Below are 10,794 nucleotides of genomic sequence, written 5' to 3'. Positions count from 1 at the left end.
AAACAGATGGACAAAGAGTGGGGAGGGGGGGTGGAGGAGGTGGATAGAGAGAGATGGACAGAGAGAGAGGAGGAGGTTATGGACAGAGAGGAGGGGAAGGAGAACCACAACTGATAGAATTGTAATAACAAAAAAGTAAATATGTGTGTATGTTCCACGTCTCCTGTTAAACCACAGATCGATTTCATCCAAACTTGGTATCTGGAAAGACGTACTGTGTAAGGGTTGGAGATGTGGATAAAAACAGTGCGAAATGCTTGTAGAAGCATATCTTAGAAACGTCTGCAACAATTTGAACCTATTTTTGTAAGTAACCGACACATTATTTATATAAAAATACTGTGTGGGCACTATATGCCTCCTACCACCTACCACCCATAATGCAGGACGTTCGGGGCAGTGACTGATGGCAAGCTATGCCATGTAAAAATATTCGGTAACGATTGACATTAGTATTGCATTCTTAAATGTTGTGGTCTTTAGATTCGTTGGTGACAGTCCTGATGAGGTTTTGCCCCTATGTGTGTGTGTACGTGTGTGTGTGATGTCTGATGGAGGTGGGGGCAGAGGGAATAGAGTAGAATAGGAGAGACAATGATTTTATCAGCCTGTGCTGTGACGTCTGAAGCATTTTCTGCCAAACATGGCACACATGTCACATCCAATCTGAAAAAAAATGTTGTGACAGATTGATCTTCCTTGTATCCATACGGTTGCCTTCCTTGTATCCATACGGTTGCGGGCGGAGATGAAAGACACAACATACAAGTATAGCTCAGGGACGTCTGCATCAATATCAGTTAAATTTCGTTCATACATGTGTCAGAAGGAGAGTGATCTCGATATCAGTGAAAAAAAAGTTCCAAGATAGAAGTTACTGCCCAGATGGCTGTTGTCCATATCCTGATTAATATTGTCCATATCCTGACTAATAGTCTCAGCAGAATCATACTGCCGTTTTTATCATCCGATATGGCAATCTGCCTTATGTGGGGATTTATAATTCATGTATCTGATGATCTGAAGGTGGCAATATAACTTTGTTGAAACTAGTAATCAGATACATATCATCTGCGATCTGGGCAATAAGACGTCTTTGTTGGAATCCCTTTTACATTTGTATAAGCGTACTGCACGAGTAAGATGCCACGACTATCCCTAGGGATGGGGATGGCCATGAGGAGGGGTTGATACTTAAAAATATCGTAAAATGTTTGCATTTCTTTCATGTATTTAGTTGACATGGAATACTTTAAAAATTTCAAGTACAATTTGTCTGTTATTTGTGCTGTTCATTGTGCCAACCATGTCGCAAATTCTGCAATTGGCCAATAGTTCTGTCAGTGTGTTTCGGGACCAGATATCACGTCACACAGCTGAATAATACAGATGACCTTTACATCCTCTCTGGCGTGGTATGGTATAAAACAGCAGAGAATCAGGCCTATATGTGTGCAATGTATGGGACATATGTGCACACTGGCGAAGCCGCTGGTATAAAGCTAATTTTAAATATAATCGCTGTTTTCTCCTACGCGCCGCAATGCTTTATTACTGTAAATACAGTTTTGCGTATTTCCTCTCAACCGTTCTTTACTGTTATTTATCACGATTTCCCATGCCTTATACAGAAATGAATGAATTTCTCTTGAATAAAACAGTCTTGGTTGTGAAGTTATTGCTTCAATGACGTTTTTCGTCTTTGTACAGCATCATCAGATTATTATGGACTGAGAGTCATTGTTGAACTGTTATGCTGTGGAATAAGCATACATCTAAATCGAACGAAGCAGGGCATGTGCTTCCGATACAACCGTGACTGTAGATGCGATGGTGTAGTGATAGGACCACACTGAAAAGGCGAAATGCATCATTAAAGCAATATTTTCACAACCAAGACTGCATTATTCAACAATAATCTTTATACAGTTGGTGTACCACTGTCCAGCTGGAGAGGGGGATGTTTTATTTTGAATTAACTGTGGTTTTGTGTCTCAACTTATAATAAAATTACTGAAAACCGATAAATCATTTATCAGAATATTTCATTTTTTGTTGGTTCTAATGTTGCATCTCTACTGAGCTCTAGTATGATAGTATTATTAGTATTCTGCTTTTCCATGGACGTTTGCGGGTCAACTTAAATATAACAAGAACAGAAGCGGTCCCTATATTGAACCCTGTGGAATATCAGCAGTAATTTATCACCACTCACAAGAAGATCATCATGGAAACCAAATGAGATATCTGCCTTGATCCTTTCGTGTCTATAAACTAACATGCAGTGGACCACTTGCTCATATCACCTTTCAGGAGAAAGTAACCTCATGATCAGGTCAGTGGACCACTCAACACTGACTGTGTGCTGACCCATTCTCTGCTGTATGGCGTTTGGGTGCCGTAGGGAGAGACATGGGGTCAGTACAGTTACTTTGCAGCCGTTTTCGGCTTTACAGAAGTTTGAACCGCCACTTCTCATTCATTTAGCTCCTCATGGGAGGAAAAAGTTGACGAGCGCTCGACGGCATAGTAGCTCTTGAACTGGCCTCACGCCTGAGTGAATCCTTTCCAGTCCTGCCACCTTCCAGGGTCCACTATATGGCATTCAGACATGCTGACCACTCAATTATCTATGCGGACCATAATACGTTGAAAGCCACACACTTTACAGAAGAGAAACACTATATATTCTCTGACGTCTTGGATCCACATCTACATCTACATCTATTCTCTGCAAGCCACCATGAAGTGCTTGACAGAGGGTATGTCCCAATGTACCAGTTATTAGGGTTTCTTCGCGTTCCATTCTCGTATGGAACGCGGGAAGGATGATTGCTTCATTGCCTCTGTGCGTGCAGTAATTATTCCAATCTTATCCTCAAGATCCCTACATAAGTGATATGTACGGGTTGTAGTATATTCCTAGAGTCATCATTTAAACCCGGTTCTTGAAACTTTACTAATAGACTTTCTCGGGATAGTTTACCTCTACTTCCGAAAGTCTTCCAGTTCAGTTCCTTCATTATTTCTGTGACACTCTCCCACGGATTAAACGAACCTGTGACAATTCATGCTGCCCTTCTCTGTGTACATTCAGTATCCCCTGTTAGTCCTATTTGGTACAGGTCCTAGAAAACTGAGCAATATTCTAGGATGGGTTCCACGAGTGATTTGTAAGCAATCTCATTTGTAGACTGGTTGCACTTACCCAGTATTCTACCAATAAACCGAAGTCTACCACCTGTTTTACCCATGACTGAATCTACATGATCATCGTATTCTGCATCCCCACAAATTGTTACACACAGACATTTGAATGAGCTGGCCCACTCCAACAGTGACTCATTGATATTATAATCAAAGGGTACTATGTTTTTTTTCGTTTTGTGAAGTGCACAACTTAGAATTTCAGAGAATTTAAAGCAAGTTGCTTATCTTTGCAACCCTTTGAAATCTTACCAAGAACTGATTGAGTATTTATGCAGCTTCTGTCAGATAGTACCTCATTATACATAACTGCATCATCTGCTAAAGCCCTGATGTTACTAATAATATTGTCTGCAAGGTCATTAATATACAACATGAACAGAAAGGATCCTAACACAATTCCCTGTTGTACACCTGAAGTTACTTCTGCGTCTGACGATGACTCCATCCAGAATAACATGCTGTGTCCTCCCTACCGAAAGGTCCTCAACCTAGTCACAGATTTCAGTTGATACTCAAAATGATCGTACTTTTAACCCATTAGTGTAGCAGAGTCAAATGCTTTTCGGAACTCAAAAAATACTGTGTCTACCAGATTGCCTTGATCCAGAGCTTCCAGTATGTCATGTGAGAAAAGTGGGATGTGGGTATCATATGATCGATATTTCGTATTCCATGCTGCTTGGCACTGAGGAGGTCACTCGTTTGAAGGTACTTCATTATGTTTGAACTCATAATGTCTTCTAAGATTCTACAACAAATCGATGTCAAGGTTATTGGACACACCCTTCTTGTAGATGGGTGTGACCTGTGCTTTTTTCCAAGAACTGGGCAAGGTTTTTTGTTGGAGGGATTTACGATAGATTACAGTTAGAAGAGGGGCTAATTCAGCCGTAAATTCAGTATGTAAGCTGACAGCTGTTCCATCGGACCCTAGAGCTTTGTTCAGTTTTAAAGATTTCAAACTCTTCTCAACACTACTGACACTAACATTTATTTAATTCACCTTTTCTGTGGTTGGAGGATTTCATTGGGGCAGTTTTCCTTGGTTTTATTTTGTAAAGGAACATTTGAAAACAGAGTTAAATATTTCAGCCTTTGCCTTGTTACCTTCAATTTCAGTTCCTGTCCATTCGCTAGGAACTGGACACTAACTTCGGTATCACCAACGGCCTTACATGTGACTAGAATTTTTTTGGGTTCTGTGTAAAATCATTTCACAATATCCTGCTACGTTAGTCATTGAAGGCATCACGCATTACTCTCTTCACAGCCAAACACGTTTCATTCAGCGTCTCTGTACCTATAGACCTACTCTTTATTTTACACCTTTTATGCAGTAATCTTTCTTTCTGTGTAAGTTTCTTTACAGTGACTGCATACCATGGAGGTTCCTTCCCACTATGGAGTATTCTACTGGGTACACATCTATCCAGTCGGTGGGCTACTATTCTTTTAAACCTGAGCCATAGTTCCTCTCCATGCCTCTGCCCTGTGCTCAAAGTTTCAAGTTTCTCATTGAGATATGACTCTACTGACCTTTTATCGAGTGTACGGAACATATATATCTTTCTGCTCTTTCTAGTTGTCCTTTTTGCTTTGTTAATTATTGTTGCTACAGTGGCGTCATGGTCACTGATACCAGTTTCGATGTAGACATCCTCAAAGAGGTCAGGTCTATTTGGTGCCAACAGATCCAATATACACTCCTGGAAATGGAAAAAAGAACACATTGACACCGGTGTGTCAGACCCACCATACTTGCTCCGGACACTGCGAGAGGGCTGTACAAGCAATGATCACACGCACGGCACAGCGGACACACCAGGAACCGCGGTGTTGGCCGTCGAATGGCGCTAGCTGCGCAGCATTTGTGCACCGCCGCCGTCAGTGTCAGCCAGTTTGCCGTGGCATACGGAGCTCCATCGCAGTCTTTAACACTGGTAGCATGCCGCGACAGCGTGGACGTGAACCGTATGTGCAGTTGACGGACTTTGAGCGAGGGCGTATAGTGGGCATGCGGGAGGCCGGGTGGACGTACCGCCGAATTGCTCAACACGTGGGGCGTGAGGTCTCCACAGTACATCGATGTTGTCGCCAGTGGTCGGCGGAAGGTGCACGTGCCCGTCGACCTGGGACCGGACCGCAGCGACGCACGGATGCACGCCAAGACCGTAGGATCCTACGCAGTGCCGTAGGGGACCGCACCGCCACTTCCCAGCAAATTAGGGACACTGTTGCTCCTGGGGTATCGGCGAGGACCATTCGCAACCGTCTCCATGAAGCTGGGCTACGGTCCCGCACACCGTTAGGCCGTCTTCCGCTCACGCCCCAACATCGTGCAGCCCGCCTCCAGTGGTGTCGCGACAGGCGTGAATGGAGGGATGAATGGAGACGTGTCGTCTTCAGCGATGAGAGTCGCTTCTGCCTTGGTGCCAATGATGGTCGTATGCGTGTTTGGCGCCGTGCAGGTGAGCGCCACAATCAGGACTGCATACGACCGAGGCACACAGGGTCAACACCCGGCATCATGGTGTGGGAAGCGATCTCCTACAATGGCCGTACGCCACTGGTGATCGTCGAGGGGACACTGAATAGTGCACGGTACATCCAAACCGTCATCGAACCCATCGTTCTACCATTCCTAGACCGGCAAGGGAACTTGCTGTTCCAACAGGACAATGCACGTCCGCATGTATCCCGTGCCACCCAACGTGCTCTAGAAGGTGTAAGTCAACTACCCTGGCCAGCAAGATCTCCGGATCTGTCCCCCATTGAGCATGTTTGGGACTGGATGAAACGTCGTCTCACGCGGTCTGCACGTCCAGCACGAACGCTGGTCCAACTGAGGCGCCAGGTGGAAATGGCATGGCAAGCCGTTCCACAGGACTACATCCAGCATCTCTACGATCGTCTCCATGGGAGAATAGCAGCCTGCATTGCTGCGAAAGGTGGATATACACTGTACTAGTGCCGACATTGTGCATGCTCTGTTGCCTGTGTCTATGTGCCTGTGGTTCTGTCAGTGTGATCATGTGATGTATCTGACCCCAGGAATGTGTCAATAAAGTTTCCCCTTCCTGGGACAATGAATTACGGTGTTCTTATTTCAATTTCCAGGAGTGTATTTCCATCACGAGTGGGTTCCTAACTATCTATTCTAGGTAGTTTCCAGAGAAAGAATTTAGTAATGTTTCACAGGATGTCTTATCACGCTCACCACTACCAAAACACTCATTTTTCCAATGAATTGTTGGATGTTTAAAGTCTCCACCAAAGATTACAGTATGATTGTGAAAATTAAGTACAAGTGAACTGAGGTTTTTCTAAGGTTTCCGGTTACATAAGGAGGTGAGTCTCGTAGACGACAGCATAAAATGGTGATGACGATCGATGTGATCTCATTAGTGATTAAGTGTGGCAACATTCTGACCGTCATTTTTTCCATGAAGTGGGAAATATCACCAATATGAGGAGACCAATTAGCATCAGTTCACTTTAAATACTGCTGACAAACTTAACATGGATGAAGACATCTTTTATCTCCTACAGAACCCCACAACCTGCGAGGTTTGCTTGACTAAAAATGTTGACATAGATCTGCTTATCCCTTGGATTTTTTGGACAGAAAGCTGTTCAAGGGCAATATGTCAACTGCCTTTCTGGCATTGTCCTAACCGGAGCTCAATTCGGTTATGAATGACTCAATGAACTTCTAAGTCTCATTAAAGTTGTTGACGTTTCTTGTCACGTCATATCATGATGTGACGCAGAATTTCAGTTGATGGTCATAGCAGTACTTTAGAGTTGGTAACCGATATAGTCGTAACTGTGAACCGAAAGACAAAAACCACTGAAATAAAGATAGAAAACACTGACATAGCTCTCAGAATATTGAGTTGTATCACGAATTTAAATCTACCGAATTTAAAACACAAGTATAACACCTTTCTAGATAAATATCTGATCAACTGCGGCTATGTCTCCAAGAAAATAGCACCAAAGGAATCAGGAATTAAAGAAGATAATGCTATATCATGTTGTAAGAAAGTGGTACATTTAAAAATGTCAATCTCCAAGGTTGTTCTCATCAGAAATGTTGATGAAGTGGATTAACAATCAAAAATATAGTACCAGAAACTAACAGTTCATACTTTTCGTCATCACTTGCTTTTATTCCTTAGTTGAAAAAAGGAAAGATAAAGATATACTCCATTCAGTTTGAACATCGACAAGGGGAGTGACTTTTGCCCAGACATTGTAACCACTGTTAGTTTCCTACTCGACTGTTTACCTACATGAAGAGCGTTTCCTTCGTCTCGTGCTCTTTTCACCGAGTATCTAGTCGAAGAAACGTTTGGGGAAGGCATCTTGGGGATGCTATATCACAACCTTTGCCACTTACCATTTTTTGCTAAAATAGCTATTGGCCTTGTCTGAATACATTCCATGAGGGTTTTCCTTGGTATCAGGTTTAAGTACCTCCTACCAATGATGGAAGGAATACATCTGTCGTTAAAATTCTGTAGTTCCGTTTCTACTTTCACACCTTTCTGGTTTTACAATCGTAGTGAACATTAACACAGAAGATTCGGGGCTGGACCTGGTTCCGAGAAGCGTATGCGATAACTTTATTGAAACCTCTACCAACTGCGAAGACGCTACCAAATTTTGATTTTATTCTTCTAACTTTATGTTGTCACTGGTCATACGTGCTCCTCTGTGCTGTACTTGACGTTTCTGACGTTGAACATTAGGCTCCAGTCGTTTGCTTCCCCAATAGTAAATGTTCTGCTATAGAACTAGAGCTGCTTTGGAAAATTTAGGTTGAAACTGTTAACACAAGTCTGTGCCTTGAGTATGAGAAGCTTATTTGCATGCCTCAAGCTACGGTGATTAGCTACTATCGCAGGATTGGAGGAGACATGTGGCAGTGACTGATGGCAAGCTATGCCATGTAAAAATATTCGGTAATAATTGGTATTACTATTGCATTCTTAAATGTTGTGGTCTTTAGATTAGTTGGTGTCAGTCCTAATAAGGTTTTGCCCCTATGTGTGTGTGTGTGTGTGTGATGTGTGTTGGTGAGGAGGGGGGGGGGGGGATGGAGTGGAGTAGGAGAGACAATGATTTTATCAGCCTGTCTCTGTAACGTTTGAAGCATTGTCGGCCGCAGTGGCCAAGTAGTTCTAGGCGCTTCATTCTGGAACCGCGCGACCGCTACGGTCACAGTTTCGAATCCTGCCTCGGGCATGGATGTGTGTGTTGTCCTTAGGTTAATTAGGTTTCGTAGTTCTAAGTTCTAGGGACTGATGACCGTAGAAGTTAAGTCCCGTAGTGCTCAAAGCCATTTGAACCATTTTTTAATAATACGTACGTTTGCTAAGAGACAGTCATAATTATCATCTCCTTCCAAGGATTAGGTGGTAATCACCTGTTTCTGCCTCTATCATCCATCCGTCCAATTCCTTTAAAAGGCAGTCAGTTGGAAAATTGCTCTGGAGTCATCAAGTGCTACTGGGTAACATCTAATGTCGTGTCTCTGCACCCCGTAGTTCTCCAGTATCCTTGAATCTTCCTTAGTATGCTGTCCACAAGACTGCTTAGACGTTGCTGCTCAAACCTGAACTACATTCAGGAGGCAGTCCTCTTGAGCTCATCCACTGTGTGAGAAGGACATCTACTAGGGCTCTCTGTATGTTTTAGTTAGCCATAAGCATTATCAGTCGCACTCTTGTCAGCTGATACTGCAGGCTTTCTATTTTATTGATTACTGCCTTCTTGAGGTACGTATTCACGAGGTGGGTTGTCGAGATCATGCACTGTCGCCTCGAAGTTATCACCGATGCATCGACATAGTGATTGTGGGTCTGGGTTATAGAGTATTGGAGGTTCATGTCTTGATACTTCAGAGGTGGTTCTTTTTTTATTACTTCCTCAGTTATTTGCAGGATGTAACACAATTTCTGTCTTCCGTTACAGTTTTTACCCTGTGCAGCTCCCGTAGTGTATCGAACCGACGCAAAATTTGGCATAACCCATCGCCTTCCCGAACTTGAGGGGCTAGAAGCCTGACATGCACATTGGTACCTGGCTCACTCTTCTACGTCTACCTCTACATCTGCTCGTACACTACGCAAGCCACCAAACGGTGTGTGATGGAGGGTACTTCGTGTATCACTGTCGTTTCCCCATCTTTCTATAGCGGTCGCGAATGGTTCTGGGGAAGAAATTGCTGGTAAGCCTCCATATGAGCTTAGTATTCTGTAGAAACGTCCCCTTAGAAAAATTTATGAATTACTGTGCTGGTAAACCTCTACGTTATTTGATTTTCAAACAGCTGAGCAAAACTGAACGTACTCAGACATTTCTCTCTCTACTTATTCTGATCAACAGTAAACTGACACACAATATTTTTGTTTTTTAGCGCAACGCAATCTGACTTTCAATAATCCCTACAAAAGAATGGCCCTAACCAACAATAACCTATACCGTTCATGAATCACTTACCTCACAAAAATCTTCGTTTCTCAACTAACGAAAGATTGGCAACACATCTACTTCGTGTGTGGATCACACCTGCCCTACCTAAGATAAGTTCTGTGTGTCGCTCCATAAGCATACTCCTTAATATATTATGGAAGTGACCGCATCCACTGATTGTTCTTCATTTGTATGATCATAAAATAATAGGTCTTTATGTCTGTTTATGAACAATACTTAACATTTGTTTCTACTGAGATTCAATGCGAATCCCTCCAACAAGCGTTGGTCGTCTGCAGGGGTTGCTGTATCTCACTAATGTTTTCTAACGTTGTGATTTCTCCTAATACAACAACGTCATCTACGAACAGCCTCACTGAACTCCTAACGTTAACCGATAGGTCAGTTACATAAATCGTGGAAAGAAATAGTCTTGAAAAACTCGCTTTGGGTGTGCCCCAAGTTCCTATCTGAAAATTTCTCTCCACCGACAATGAAGTGTTGTGTTCTCTACCCTAGAGGCTCTTCAGTCAAACGACACGAATGGCTTGCCGTTCCCTGTGCTCTTACTTCGGCAGCGCGTTTACTAGACGACAGTCGGAAACAGTATCTAACTCCGTCCTGCAGTCGAGGAACGAAGTATCAACCCGGGCGTCGGTGTCTACCGCGTTTTGCGCTTTCTGGTCTCGTAGGGCAACAGAGCGACCTGGGTTTTACACAGTCGTTTTTTCGGAATCCATGTTGATTCTTACAGAAAAGTTTTGTCTCAACACGAGATCATAAAACATGTCCCAAAATTCTGCAAGAGACCGACGTCAGATCTTTAGGACTATAGTTTTATGTGTTTGACTACCCGTCCTAACGGGAATGACCTGTCCTTTATCTCAGTCTCTAGGAACGCTTCGTTTCCCCAGTGACAAAAAATATATTGGCTCACTGCTGCTAGAAGAGCAACAAGTTCTTTCACACATTTCGTGTGGAATCGTATTGTTGTTCCATAAAGACTAGAAGTTTTCCTCTTTCGAGCGACTTCAGTTGCTTTTCTATCCGAGATCGCTTATTTCGATCCTTGCATTTTGACGAATTAAAGGAGGAACCTGTGAT

Source organism: Schistocerca nitens, chromosome 9 (assembly GCF_023898315.1).
Source record: "Schistocerca nitens isolate TAMUIC-IGC-003100 chromosome 9, iqSchNite1.1, whole genome shotgun sequence".
Classification (NCBI taxonomy): domain Eukaryota; kingdom Metazoa; phylum Arthropoda; class Insecta; order Orthoptera; family Acrididae; genus Schistocerca; species Schistocerca nitens.
This window is presented reverse-complemented; position numbering follows the sequence as displayed.